This window comes from Anguilla rostrata, chromosome 14 (genome assembly GCF_018555375.3).
Source record: "Anguilla rostrata isolate EN2019 chromosome 14, ASM1855537v3, whole genome shotgun sequence".
Taxonomy (NCBI): Eukaryota; Metazoa; Chordata; class Actinopteri; order Anguilliformes; family Anguillidae; genus Anguilla; species Anguilla rostrata.
Window position 1 is genome coordinate 40,360,082 of NC_057946.1, and position 15,089 is coordinate 40,375,170.

Here is a 15,089-nt window from a genome sequence, read left to right on the forward strand (position 1 = left end):
TGTTTTCTGCACAAACATTCTATACAAACAGTCAAGCTTCCGATGTATCACCTGTAGCAGAACTCTGTGTTCTACAAAAAGGAAGCTGTTTTTTTGGGTGCCGCAGGCGAAAGATAGCTGACCCCGACGTGATTTGAACACGCAACCTTCTGATCTGGAGTCAGACGCGCTACCCGTTGCGCCACGAGGCCAAGAGGACTTCTGTCTTATGTGACATGCACCACATTAGCATATTATTAACCATGAGCAGCTCATCGATGGCAAATAACATAGATTATGAATGCGTTATTCATCTCCTAATATAGATCCAACTCCTGAACCCATGAACAGACAACAGACAGGGCCCGGATAGCTCAGTCGGTAGAGCATCAGACTTTAATCTGAGGGTCAGGGTTCAAGTCCCTGTTCGGGCGAGGTACTGCACAGTGTTTGTCAAAGTGTCGCTGAGTTTTAACTCATGAAGCACTAATTTCAAGTCAGCATTACAATGAAAATTCACTGATTCCAACAGCTTCTTCTTACTCCTTGCATCACTTTCCAGAATTTATGGAGCCATTCGCACTGCTTATTTTTGCTCTTTGCATCCCTTCCTCATATCTTTTCCTCGCCCCTTAGCTCTACCCACCTGTGGATGCAGAGAAATATGCAAGGATGAGATACAAGAATAGAGGAATCGAGACAAGATCATTAAAGCCAGTAGAATGTCCTTGCTCAGTCAAGTGTCAGTTAGACGCCACGTCAATTACAGACGTGGCACACGTGGACAGGTGGAATCACAGGTTGTTCATTTGTACGTCACTTGTTCTGAAAACAGACTTCCGCAAAGGATGCAAAGGTGTACCCTCACTGAACCATCCTCTGGGAGCACCATAGCTCCACGCTTCTCGCTCCTCCAAGGAGCATTCAATGGGTTGGCATGGCCTTAAAGGTGGGTGGACATCGATCGATTTCAGGGTCAGGCCAGGACCAAGGAGACGAGCACATATAAACGATTGAATGAGCCTATGACTCAAACAGCCAGAAAGGGTTGAGGCCATTGTGTTTTAAATCCTGCAGGTGAGGTTCATGCAATAAGTACCACTTTTTGACATGAGAAAGACTAAATGGCTTCTATTCAAGATGAGTGTGTTAAGTGGGTGGATCACTTGCTGTACCTGTACAATCCTGGGCCTGAAGTCGCAGTGGACAAATGACTGGTTCCTTTCAGTGCCTGTTGTTCCTTCAGGCAGTACATTCCCTGCAAGACAGAGGAATACGGCGTCAAGATATGGGTGGAATAGGACACACGATCCAATTATATCTCAACCTTGCAAGTGTATTCAGGAAAGCCAACCAGTAGAGCCCCAGATAAAATTAGGGAATGCGAGTGGTGCTGGTCATGTCCCGAGGTCTTAGATGACACTGTGTCACCTGTGATCATTTTTGCACCACCTGCCACCTCAGCAAAGAACTGTTCCAAAACCAAAACTGACCATAGGGAAACAGTGAGGAGAAACTACTCTGAGCTCGTCACAGCACGACTTGCAAGGAAAGACAAAGATATTTTCTCATCAAAGTATGCTTTCACTGAAACCACCACTCTTGTGGACAAAAAAACAAGAACGTGATTCTTATGAGATATTTCCATAAGAATATGGAAGTCAGCAGCAGAGAGAACAAGAAGCCGTCCACCAATCTTGACTACAACACCAACTGATGACAGAATACACTGTTATTTTGGTTTGGTGAATAGGGGTGCAGGAGCACTGTGATGCAGCTACTGGGCTGATTGAGAGGTTTTAGGGTGCTGAGATGGATAGTGGGAGTTCTGGGGGATAGCATCACACGTAAGCTTCTCCATTCTACAGAATGGGAGCAATGTGACCAACTTACTTGGAGATGATGGAACTGGGAAGGTTCTTTGTTTTCTGCACAAACATTCTATACAAACAGTCAAGCTTCCGATGTATCACCTGTAGCAGAACTCTGTGTTCTACAAAAAGGAAGCTGTTTTTTTTGGGTGCCGCAGGCGAAAGATAGCTGACCCCGACGTGATTTGAACACGCAACCTTCTGATCTGGAGTCAGACGCGCTACCGTTGCGCCACGAGGCCAAGATAGACTTCTGTCTTATGTGACATGCACCACATTAGCATAGTATTAACCATGAGCAGCTCATCGATGGCAAATAACATAGATTATGAATGCGTTATTCATCTCCTAATATAGATCCAACTCCTGAACCCATGAAGCAGGACAACAGACAGGGCCTGGATAGCTCAGTCGGTAGAGCATCAGACTTTTAATCTGAGGGTCCAGGGTTCAAGTCCCTGTTCGGGCGAGGTACTGCACAGCGTTTGATCGAAGTGTCGCTGAGTTTTAACTCATGAAGCACTAATTTCAAGTCAGCATTACAATGAAAATTGACTGATTCCAACAGCTTCTTCTTACTCCTTGCATCACTTTCCAGAATTTATGGGGCCATTCGCACTGCTTATTTTTGCTATTTGCATCCCTTCCTCATATCTTTTCCTCGCCCCTTAGCTCTACCCACCTGTGGATGCAGAGAAATATGCAAGGATGAGATACAAGAATAGAGGAATCGAGACAAGATCATTAAAGCCAGTAGAATGTCCTTGCTCAGTCAAGTGTCAGTTAGAAGCCACGTCAATTACAGACGTGGCACACGTGGACATGTGGAATCACAGGTTGTTCATTTGTACGTCACTTGTTCTGAAAACAGACTTTCCGCAAATGATGCAAAGGTGTACCCTCACTGAACCATCCACTGGGAGCACCATAGCTCCCCGCTTCCGCTCCTCAAGGAGCATTCAATGGATTGGCATGGCCTTAAAGGTGGGTGGACATCGATCGATTTCAGGGTCAGGCCAGGACCAAGGAGACGAGCACATATAAACCATTGGAACGAGCCCTATGACTCAAACAGCCAGAAAAGGGTTGAGGCCATTGTGTTTTAAATCCTGCAGGGTGAGGTTCATGCAATAAGTACCACTTTTTGACATGAGAAAGACTAAATGGCTTCTATTCAAGATGAGTGTGTTAAGTGGGTGGATCACTTGCTGTACCTGTACAATCCTGGGCCTGAAGTCGCAGTGGACAAATGACTGGTTCCTTTCAGTGCCTGTTGTTCCTTCAGGCAGTACATTCCCTGCAAGACAGAGGAATACGGCGTCAAGATATGGGTGGAATAGGACACACGATCCAATTATATCTCAACCTTGCAAGTGTATTCAGGAAAGCCAACCAGTAGAGCCCCAGATAAAAATTAGGGAATGCGAGTGGTGCTGGTCATGTCCCGAGGTCTTAGATGACACTGTGTCACCTGTGATCATTTTTGCACCACCTGCCACCTCAGCAAAGAACTGTTCCAAAAACCAAAACTGACCATAGGGGAAACAGTGAGGAGAAACTACTCTGAGCTCGTCACAGCACGACTTGCAAGGAAAGACAAAGATATTTTCTCATCAAAGTATGCTTTCACTGAAACCACCACTCTTGTGGACAAAAACAAGAACGTGATTCTTATGAGATATTTCCATAAGAATATGGAAGTCAGCACAGAGAGAACAAAAGCCGTCCACCAATCTTGACTACAACACCAACTGATGACAGAATACACTGTTATTTTGGTTTGGTGAATAGGGGTGCAGGAGCACTGTGATGCAGCTACTGGGCTGATTGAGAGGTTTTAGGGGTGCTGAGATGGATAGTGGGAGTTCTGGGGGATAGCATCACACGTAAAGCTTCTCCATTCTACAGAATGGGAGCAATGTGACCAACTTACTTGGAGATGATGGAACTGGGAAGGTTCTTTGTTTTCTGCACAAACATTCTATACAAACAGTCAAGCTTCCGATGTATCACCTGTAGCAGAACTCTGTGTTCTACAAAAAGGAAGCTGTTTTTTTGGGTGCTGCAGGCGAAAGATAGCTGACCCCGACGTGATTTGAACACGCAACCTTCTGATCTGGAGTCAGACGCGCTACCGTTGCGCCACGAGGCCAAGATACACTACTGTCTTATGTGACATGCACCACATTAGCATAGTATTAACCATGAGCAGCTCATCGATGGCAAATAACATAGATTATGAATGCGTTATTCATCTCCTAATATAGATCCAACTCCTGAACCCATGAAGCAGGACAACAGACAGGGCCCGGATAGCTCAGTCGGTAGAGCATCAGACTTTTAATCTGAGGGTCCAGGGTTCAAGTCCCTGTTCGGGCGAGGTACTGCACAGCGTTTGATCGAAGTGTCGCTGAGTTTTAACTCATGAAGCACTAATTTCAAGTCAGCATTACAATGAAAATTCACTGATTCCAACAGCTTCTTCTTACTCCTTGCATCACTTTCCAGAATTTATGGGGCCATTCGCACTGCTTATTTTTGCTCTTTGCATCCCTTCCTCATATCTTTTCCTCGCCCCTTAGCTCTACCCACCTGTGGATGCAGAGAAATATGCAAGGATGAGATACAAGAATAGAGGAATCGAGACAAGATCATTAAAGCCAGTAGAATGTCCTTGCTCAGTCAAGTGTCAGTTAGACGCCACGTCAATTACAGACGTGGCACACGTGGACATGTGGAATCACAGGTTGTTCATTTGTACGTCACTTGTTCTGAAAACAGACTTTCCGCAAAGGATGCAAAGGTGTACCCTCACTGAACCATCCTCTGGGAGCACCATAGCTCCTCGCTTCTCGCTCCTCCAAGGAGCATTCAATGGATTGGCATGGCCTTAAAGGTGGGTGGACATCGATCGATTTCAGGGTCAGGCCAGGACCAAGGAGACGAGCACATATAAACCATTGGAACGAGCCCTATGACTCAAACAGCCAGAAAAGGGTTGAGGCCATTGTGTTTTAAATCCTGCAGGGTGAGGTTCATGCAATAAGTACCACTTTTTGACATGAGAAAGACTAAATGGCTTCTATTCAAGATGAGTGTGTTAAGTGGGTGGATCACTTGCTGTACCTGTACAATCCTGGGCCTGAAGTCGCAGTGGACAAATGACTGGTTCCTTTCAGTGCCTGTTGTTCCTTCAGGCAGTACATTCCCTGCAAGACAGAGGAATACGGCGTCAAGATATGGGTGGAATGGGACACACGATCCAATTATATCTCAACCTTGCAAGTGTATTCAGGAAAGCCAACCAGTAGAGCCCCAGATTAAAATTAGGGAATGCGAGTGGTGCTGGTCATGTCCCGAGGTCTTAGATGACACTGTGTCACCTGTGATCATTTTTGCACCACCTGCCACCTCAGCAAAGAACTGTTCCAAAAACCAAAACTGACCATAGGGGAAACAGTGAGGAGAAACTACTCTGAGCTCGTCACAGCACGACTTGCAAGGAAAGACAAAGATATTTTCTCATCAAAGTATGCTTTCACTGAAACCACCACTCTTGTGGACAAAAAAACAAGAACGTGATTCTTATGAGATATTTTCATAAGAATATGGAAGTCAGCAGCAGAGAGAACAAGAAGCCGTCCACCAATCTTGACTACAACACCAACTGATGACAGAATACACTGTTATTTTGGTTTGGTGAATAGGGGTGCAGGAGCACTGTGATGCAGCTACTGGGCTGATAGAGAGGTTTTAGGGGTGCTGAGATGGATAGTGGGAGTTCTGGGGGATAGCATCACACGTAAAGCTTCTCCATTCTACAGAATGGGAGCAATGTGACCAACTTACTTGGAGATGATGGAACTGGGAAGGTTCTTTGTTTTCTGCACAAACATTCTATACAAACAGTCAAGCTTCCGATGTATCACCTGTAGCAGAACTCTGTGTTCTACAAAAGGGAAGCGGATTTTTTGGGTGCCGCAGGCGAAAGATAGCTGACCCCACCGTGATTTGAACACGCAACCTTCTGATCTGAAGTCGGACGCGCTACCGTTGCGCCACGAGGCCAAGACGGACTTCTGGTTTATGTGACATGCACCACATTAGCATATTATTAACCATGAGCAGCTCATCGATGGCAAATAACATAGATTATGAATGCGTTATTCATCTCCTAATATAGATCCAACTCCTGAACCCATGAACCAGGACAACAGACAGGGCCCGGATAGCTCAGTCGGTAGAGCATCAGACTTTTAATCTGAGGGTCCAGGGTTCAAGTCCCTGTTCGGGCGAGGTACTGCACAGTGTTTGATCAAAGTGTCGCTGAGTTTTAACTCATGAAGCACTAATTTCAAGTCAGCATTACAATGAAAATTCACTGATTCCAACAGCTTCTTCTTACTCCTTGCATCACTTTCCAGAATTTATGGGGCCATTCGCACTGCTTATTTTTGCTCTTTGCATCCCTTCCTCATATCTTTTCCTCGCCCCTTAGCTCTACCCACTGTTCAACAGTGGCAAGGAACAACTCAATGTGGCAGATGGGAAGAAACCTTGGAAGGAACCAGGCTAAAGGGAAACCCATCCTCCTCTGGTCAGCTCTGGGTGTTGATTGGTGACCAACATGTCAGTCAGTTTTACAGAGTTCATAATGTGGCTCAGATGATGGGCAGGGCTCGGTGGCTTTTGTGGGGAGCAGCAGGTGGCAACAGATGTGGGCAGGGTGGAGGCAATGACAAAAGAGGGGCTGGACCACAGTGGTGGGGGAGACCAGATGACTATCGAAGCACTCCTGAAGACTGGGGCAAGAGCCCCGCCAGCAATGTGGGGAAGAAGCTAGAAACGGCGATTAGGGAATTGGCAATAGAACAGACAGTGGGTAAAGTGGCAGTGGTATAAATTGGGGGGACCCCACCAGGAGTAATATATGGCTGCATAGCTACTAGGACAGGGATGGAGAGCCCATGCAGTCATGAGGGGGGGGACAACCATACCCGCCTATCAAGTGCCAGCCCATGTGAAGTCGGGTCACAGCTGATTGACAGGTGACAGTAAGGAAAGGATTGCCACCCCATAATGCTCTCTGACTACAGGCTTCTCCCACCCTCGTTTCAATGGTTTATATGTCCTTGTTTCCTCGGTCCTTGCCTGACCCTGAAATCGATCGATCGACAAAATATCTTTGTCTTTCCTTGCAAGTCGTGCTGTGACGAGCTCAGAGTAGTTTCTCCTCACTGTTATAAAAGTTGCCCCTGGAGTGGAGAGCACAAAAAAGTGTTGAACAAGAAAACCTATACATTTTTTGTGTGTAATGTGCATTTTTGTGATTTTACTTTAACGGACCTTAATCTGTTTACAGGTGCTTGTTGGGGGGGGGGTGAGTGAGGACGGAGTGTGGCACAGTGGGTAAGGAACTGCGCTTGTAACCGAAAGGTCGCAGGTTTGATTCCCGGGTAAGGACACTGCCGTTGTACCCTTGAGCAAGGTACTTAACCTGCATTGCTTCAGTATATATCCAGCTGTATAAATGGATACAATGTAAAAAGTTGTGTAAGTTGCTCTGGATAAGAGCGTCTGCTAAATGCCTGTAATGTAATGCAATGGGCTAATTCAAGCACTGCAACAGTGTTGTGGAGGCAGTCATGGTTAAACTGTGTGAGGTGCACCCCAGCTCCAGGACATTTAAAGTCCACTGAAAGATACTACTTGTTTTCATTACTTTTGATCACAACCATTTAATCTATAGTCTTGTATTTATTACTGCACTGTTAAATTATTATTTGTAGTAGTAGTAGCTATATTATTATTATTATTATTATTATTAATCATAGTAGTAATAGCAGTAGCTGTAGTATTCATTATTATTATTATTATTATTATTAGTAGTAGTAGTAGTATAGTAGTCACATGTGCTTTCATTTGAAAATAAATTTAGACTGTTGTAGCACTGTATAAAAGATTCCATTCAGATGTTATGACAGATTCCATCCACACAATCTGTAGTCTTGAATTTATTATTGTACTATTAAATTATTATTGTTATGTTCATTTGTGAAGCATTTCAGTATGCTATGGCAGTGTTTAAAAGATGGCATAACAGATGCTCTGTTGGATTTAATTCTTAAAGTTACAATCTCAAAGATTTCCGTTTTGTTCTCTTTGGCAGTACCAATGGCGAGTAGTAGTAATTGCAGGTGTTTTTGGACCTCACTTCCCATAGATCCAACCAGATCCAACCAGTGTTGCCTGTGTGATGCCAGTCACGCCAACTATAACACTTTTCACTGAATAAAAAATGGTTATAAAAGTAACGATATGTACATACTCATTCACTGTCTAACATTAGGCTAACTTAAGCTGTCTTTACACTGCCGAGCCGGGTTAAAATGCTGTAGCAGACCTGGGGTAGAATTAGTGACGATCAATTTCCACAAACGTTCTTTATCCACTTTTTGCTCGGTACGAACATCTTTACACTGCAGAGAAGAATTTGCGGGATTCGCTGTGGCTCGTGCAATTATGTAGCCTATCTCGTGCACAATAAACAGTCTTTTTTGTGAATGATTGTTGTGATCTTTTTGAAACAACTGCCTTGCAAAATGTTACCCCTGGTGTTCCAGGATAAATCTGAGCTGGGTGTTAAATTAGCAATCAGAACAAGAAGAATAAAACAAAAACAAATGAGATTTCATCAAAAAAGGGAATCAAGGCTGAAGGAACATATGAGGAAGCGTAATAAAATAATAACAATGCTAATCCATACTGCCGTATTCTTTTATTTAGTTTTCTCCGGCTTGACATCTTTACACAGAAATCAGACCCAGCTCTGCTCCACCTATACCTCGTCTTTATTCCGATCATTATAATATACTGATGAACTTGATGGACAATGTAAATAACGGTAACGTTAAGGCCAGTTCAGATCAATGATTCGCAACAAGACAAAACGGTTTTAGAATGTTTCAGAGAAAATTGCAGTGGTGTGAACTGGTGTCTCGTAATATTACAACCTTATTCTCGAAATCTCAATTTTTTTCCCCTCAATGTGGCCCTAATACTCCGTCGTAACACACAGAGACAGACCTGCTAAATGTCAGGCGCACCGGTGCGACCAATGAGAATGTTTAGTTGCACTTGACAGATTTTTGGTCACATGTACGAGCCTTGTATAGCTTTCATTTTTCTAAGAAAGTTGTGGCAAAAAGCAGAAACAGAATTTCCCTCAGTTGGACTTACTGCATTTGCCCCTGGCAATTGGGCATTGGTAGTTCAGTGGTAGAATATTGTCGCTATAAATTACGTTACTGGAAAACTTACCACATGAGATTGACTGACAACTGTGAGAAAAGTGGCAATTTTCGTACTGACAATGGAAGTGATCAAAATCAATCTTAAATTCGGTTGGTTTTTAAAAATTAAATGTGATTAAAGAACTCAATCTAGTCTCCTCAGAATCACCTCACTCTGTCTCTCTCGAGTCGGTCGAGGACTCTTCTATTGACGTCATCTCATTGCATCCAGTGCAATACTCAAAATAGCACCAAAGCTACTTTGCAATGTGACCAAAGGTATATCACATCCGGAGTGGTTAACACTATCATTGTTAATGAATGGCTTTTGTTTTAGGGAGTTATAGCTAAACAAACCTCAACTCCTGGCAGGGGGTCAGACATGGATTGCTGTAACAGAGATTTTGACCTAAGGTTACCCCGCCCTTAAAACACAGGTTCAAATTCTGCCAGGACACAACTGTCCCAACAATGAATGTATTGCAAATGTCGTTATAGCGTGGAATCTGCAGATAAACTGTATTAAACATAACTCATGCATACAAAGCACAGTGTATTGTCCAGATTCACAGAATTATAGCATTTGTGGCATTACAGAACAAGACACTACAAGATGACATATTCACCTTTACGGCTTCGGGTCGACCATCATGTGAGAGGTAGCGGGATCGATGCCCGCATTCTCCCTCTTCGTCTTCAGGGGGCATTCTCCTGTGTTCTGACAAAAGGAAGACGTGTATCGCCTGGAAACCTGAATCCAAAGCGCCATACAGATGGACAGTTTCAGTACTGACTTTGATTTGAAGACTCCAGAGACCTCATTCCAATTGCTTACCTTTACCTCCTCGTGTCCTTTCCTAAGCTTCACCCAAATACGGCGGAATCAAAAAAGCATGTACTAGACAACCAAGAACCTCCTCGTTCAGTCAAACATCTGTTTGAAGCCATGTCAATTACAGATATGGCAGATAGGGACAGGTAGATCCACAGGTCGATCATTTATATTTCACTCTGAGCTAAATACTTCTGCAAAGGATTTCCCTGCTTGGTTTTCCTTGCTCAAGCATCCTTTTGGAGCTACCCAGTTCCTAGATCCTTCAAGAAGCATTTAACGGTTTGGAGTCATCTTGTTCCGAGGCATCTTTTGAATTCCTAGCGTAACTTCCACTCAACCGCTTGGCGTGAAAGCGGTTACCATTTGGTTGCCAGAGAAAGCTGACTGTTTGTCCCATTTGTGGGCCGGTTAGCTCAGTTGGTTAGAGTGTAGCAGACTTCAATCTGTAGCGATGGTCTAACAGCTCAGTCAGCCACACTGGACAAAGGAACTCGAAGATCTGAAGACTTTTATTCTGCACAAAAGTAGCGTGGGGCACCATCAGCACACGTACACACATGCATGAGCTCTCTCTCTCCCCATATCAGCATCCATAATGCTTTTTCTTCCTCTTTAGTTTTCTTTTTTTCCCACAATAGAAATTTATATAAAGAGTTTAATAACAAAACAAAACATTACACTGCTCTCAATACATACAATGTTAAGCTAAATTATTATATGACAAAATTCAAATGAAAATCTCTCTTACTAAGTTCAACTGAATTACAGTACTCTTGGGTCAACCAATTAGGCCTATCTAATAGAGTAACTACTGTACACCCATGTGTTACAATAGGAACAACGTGTTTTAAAAAAAAACAAAAATAAACCGTCGCATTTTCATGAAGCGAATGAAGATCGTATAGTGGCAGTATTACATATTAATATCAAACAGATCCAACAAAATCGAAGTTTAAAACTCTCAAAACAATTCAACAATTGCACATACCTGCACAAAAGTAGCGTGGGGCACCATTAGCACAAGCACACACATGCATGAGCTCTCTCTCGGTACAGAACACAAAATAGGCCTATATGCTAACGAGGTGAGATTGCTAAAACCGTTAAATCAGTTTATACAAGGCCATTTAACGCACAATCGTCACAGTTCTAAAACATGTCTGTAATCTCGTAACGTTGTATTTATACAGTATTACCGAAAATGCGCAACTTTAGAAACTTATTAACTTAAAAAGAGGAGAGAGCTTCACAATGCGTCTTACCCACATCAGCATCCACAATGCTTTAAAGGGAAACACGCAAAGGCGAACATGTGCCACTTAAGGGGTGCACCACTAATTAAAGCCCCAGCTACAACAGGTAAAAGGGAACCAATTTACACATTCTCATTAAAGATTTTACTTAACCCAAAGCAAACTTCCCATATTTAAGGCACTGTCTAAATAAATCTTAAATTGCTCAAGATTTGAAGAAATTCACTGACAATTACATTAAATTAAATATCAAAATAATTTTAAAATATGAACTCAGCTACAAGAACGTGGTGCTAATAACGCCAAGGTTGTGTACGGGCCAAGGATCAATGGTTTTTTGTTTACTACGTTTTATCAGTGTGGTGAACAAAAGCAAATTGTCCCTGTTGGGGAATTGATCCTCGGTCTCCCCCGCGGGAGCCATATGAAATACAACGCCAATTCCAAAAAAGTTGGGACAGTGTGGAAAATGCTAATAAAACAAAAAGGAGTGATAATGTGAATTCTATTCACCCGGTACTATATTGAAAACACTTCAACAGAACATTATTTATGTTTCACCTTGTTTGAATAAGGGGCGACATAGCTCAGGAGGTAAGACCGATTGTCTGGCAGTCGGAGGGGTGCCGGTCCTTGAGCAAGACACCTAACGCCTTACTGCTCCGGCGAATGAGAGGCATCAATTGTAAAGCGCTTTGGATAGAAGCGCTATATAAATGCAGTCCATTTACCATTGAATTTAATTGTTTTTTGAAAATATACACTAATTTCAAGTCTGATGACTGCAATACGCTCAAAAAAAGTTGGGACAGTCGAGTGTTTACCACTGTGTAACATCACCATTTCTTTTAATGACACTTATTAAGCATTTTGGCACTGAAGACACCAGTTGGTTAAGCTTAGCAAGCAGGATTTTTCCCCATTCTTCCATTATGGAAGTCTTCAGCTGTGCAATTGTACGGGGCCTTCGTTGCCATATTTTGCGCTTCATAATGCGCCACACATTCTCAATCAGAGACAGGTCAGGACTGCAGGCAGGCCAGTCCAGCACCCGCACTCTCTGCTTACGCAGCCATGCACTTGTAATCTGGGCAGAATGTGGTTTTGCATTGTCCTGCTGGAAATTGCAGGGATGTCCCGGGAGAAGATGGCATCTGGATGGCAGCATATATTGTTCCAAAATTTGTACATATCTTTCTGCATTAATGGTGCCCTCATAGGTGTGCAAGTTACCCATGCTATGGGCACTGACACACCGCCATACTATGACAGACACTGGCTTTTGGACCTGACACTGATAACAGCTTGGACGGCCCATTTCCTCTTTGGCCCGGAGGACACAGCAGCTGTTTTGTCCAAAACTATTTGAAATGTTGACTCGTCGGACCACAAAACACGCTTCCACTGTGCTACTGTCCATCTCAGATGAGACCGAGCCCAGAGAAGTCGGCGGCGCTTCTGGACAGTGTTGATGTATGGCTTCTACTTTGCATTATAAAGCCTTAACTTGCATCTGTAGATGTAGCGGCGAATTGTGTTGACTGACAAAGATTTACCGAAGTATTCCCGAGCCCATGTCATGATGTCCATTACAGACGCATGACAACTTTTAAGACAGTGACATGATCAGAGATCATGCATATTCAGAAGTGGTTTTCGGCCTTGCCCTTTTATGCACTGAGATTTGACCGGATTCCTTGAATCTTTCAATCGTGTAATGTAGAGGGTGAAATGCCCAAAATCCTACCGATTTGTCTTTGGGGAACGTTGTTCTCAAAGTGCTGGATTATTCACTGATGCATCTGTTGGCAAATTGGCGAGTCTCTACCCATTCTTGCTCATGAAGGACTAGGCCTTTCTTGGAGGCTCCTTATATACTATAACACGATGGCCTCACCTGTTTAACATCACCTGTATCACATCATCGTGATATTTCAACTTGTCACATCATTTTTAGTCCTAAATTGCTCCTGTCCAAACTTTTTTCGCATATGTTGCAGGCATAAATTTTATAATAAACGTATATCTTCAAAGAACAATGAAGTTGATTAGGTAAAACGTTTTTTTTGTTTGAATACAAGTCAAAGTCAAATTACTGCTTTTTGTTTTTATTTGCATTTCATTTACCGTCCCAACTTTTATGGAATTGGGGTTGTAAGTCCTCTTGCACAATGTTTGCCACACAACAGCTTATCTAAAGGTAATGCGTTCAGAGGTAATAGCTGTCCATACTGTTATGATAGATATACAACGATGTATTTGAAAGTATTTTCAAAAATAATTTTTTCGGAATGCCATATTGGAGAGACTGGAAATGCTTGTAGGGTCCTATCCTTACAAAGGTAACCAGATGTGATTATGCCATTCCTACACCATACGTGGGTGAGTCCATCCCTTAGGACACCTGGCAGAAAAGGGTTTATATGGAAGCAACATTTTTCATTGATGGATTGGGTGCAACCTCTTTTCTTGCAGACTTGCAAAATGCATTGAAGTTACATTAAAACAATGGGCCTCATTCACCAATATCTTCCTAAGTTTTTTCTTAAATTTGTTCTTGAGAAAGGTCCTAAGAAAAGTCTACGTCAGATTCATGACGTGTTCTTAAACCGCAGAATTGTTCGCAACCGTGTTCTTATAATGATGAATCCCATTGTCCTGGTAAACTGAAAGCGCGTGCCAGTTGTTCCTAATTAGCATAGGTAAACGCCCCACCAATCAAAAAGGGTATGAGACTGCATGGCCGTGTGCACACACAGAAATCACAAACAGAAATAGAAAAGAAAAGTTGAGAGAGAAGTCAAGAATACCCAAACGAAAATCTAAAGATGGTGGAGCACTGGACTCCTAAAGTAAGAAAAACTCCAGTAGTCATGAAGTGGAGGTACTGCTGCAGGAAGTGAACAGCAAACAACCTATTATATTTAGTAGCGTCAGTAGTGGATATAAAATAACACAAAAAAAGATGCATGGGATGCTATTACTCGTTCAGTGAACGCTGTATAAGAAGGTCGCACAACTGATGAAGTAAAAAAAAATGGTTTGATGTCAAATCCGAGACAAAAAAAATGCTGGTGGGAGTGGGCACAAGGAATTGCATGTTATGCATTCAAACGACAAAGCGCTTCTCGTCACATTAATACCGCTAATTAAATCAACCGGCAGTAAACTGCATCAGAGAAACTAGCTGTTTCAACTCGTCGCTGCACAAAACACTGCACAAAAAATGTATTGCCAGTCATTTTGGTGTCACCCCCCTCTGATGGTGTCACCTGGTGCGGTCTGCACCCCCCTAGTGACGCCTCTGAATTAGTGTTCTCTTCTTCAACATGTCAATGTGTTTAAAAAGTGTTACCTAAGTGCTTAGTTTGTATTCAAAATTTAAACATTTGCTTTTGCAGTATAGACCAAAAAGGTCACTATAATGGTTTGATTTTTATCATTTATTTATTATTTATTTTTTTTCTATTATTCAATCATTGTTTTTGTTCATGTCTCGATGTCCCATCCCTCTCTTGTTTGATTATGTATTGAGTTCACCTGTGTCTGGTTTATTTAAGTGCTTTGTTCCCCTGACTCGAGTACTGGTTCCTTGTGTTTCTGACTCTGTGTTTCTGCCTGCGTTCTGCGAGTTCTGTTTTCTACATGTTTTTGTTTTAGAAGAACTTTTGTGCTTTTGAAAGTGCACTGCGTGGCTTGTTTTTGTTCCCCTGTTTTCTGTTCCTGTATGTGAGTAAAGTCTTTGGTTGTATTTTCCTTTTGGTGCCTCCTGAGTTCTTTCCCCACTCTGCATCTGGGTCCATTCTCCCAAATTCCTGACACCCCACTGCCGAATTGGGAGAGTGCAGACATCCGCAGT

The 15,089-nt window shown here is 42.8% G+C and overlaps 1 long non-coding RNA gene and 6 other non-coding genes across 7 annotated transcripts; 3 read left to right on the forward strand and 4 right to left on the reverse strand.

The window, feature by feature from the left end:
• Positions 1-118: 118 nt before the first annotated feature.
• Positions 119-191, reverse strand: trnaw-cca (transfer RNA tryptophan (anticodon CCA)). The gene has a single exon. It is a non-coding gene; the product is annotated as a tRNA-Trp (tRNA).
• Positions 192-2,020: 1,829 nt separating this feature from the next.
• On the reverse strand, positions 2,021-2,092 carry trnaw-cca (transfer RNA tryptophan (anticodon CCA)). The gene has a single exon. It is a non-coding gene; the product is annotated as a tRNA-Trp (tRNA).
• Positions 2,093-2,246: 154 nt separating this feature from the next.
• Positions 2,247-2,319, forward strand: trnak-uuu (transfer RNA lysine (anticodon UUU)). Its single transcript has one exon. It is a non-coding gene; the product is annotated as a tRNA-Lys (tRNA).
• Positions 2,320-3,930: 1,611 nt separating this feature from the next.
• Positions 3,931-4,002, reverse strand: trnaw-cca (transfer RNA tryptophan (anticodon CCA)). The gene has a single exon. It is a non-coding gene; the product is annotated as a tRNA-Trp (tRNA).
• Positions 4,003-4,156: 154 nt separating this feature from the next.
• On the forward strand, positions 4,157-4,229 carry trnak-uuu (transfer RNA lysine (anticodon UUU)). Its single transcript has one exon. It is a non-coding gene; the product is annotated as a tRNA-Lys (tRNA).
• A 28-nt stretch (positions 4,230-4,257) lies between these two features.
• Positions 4,258-11,261, reverse strand: LOC135239633 (uncharacterized). The gene is made up of 2 exons (XR_010325429.1): positions 9,769-11,261; positions 4,258-4,442 (listed from the first exon to the last, which is right to left on the reverse strand). It is a non-coding gene; the product is annotated as an uncharacterized LOC135239633 (long non-coding RNA).
• On the forward strand, positions 6,073-6,145 carry trnak-uuu (transfer RNA lysine (anticodon UUU)). The gene has a single exon. It is a non-coding gene; the product is annotated as a tRNA-Lys (tRNA).
• Positions 11,262-15,089: the final 3,828 nt, after the last annotated feature.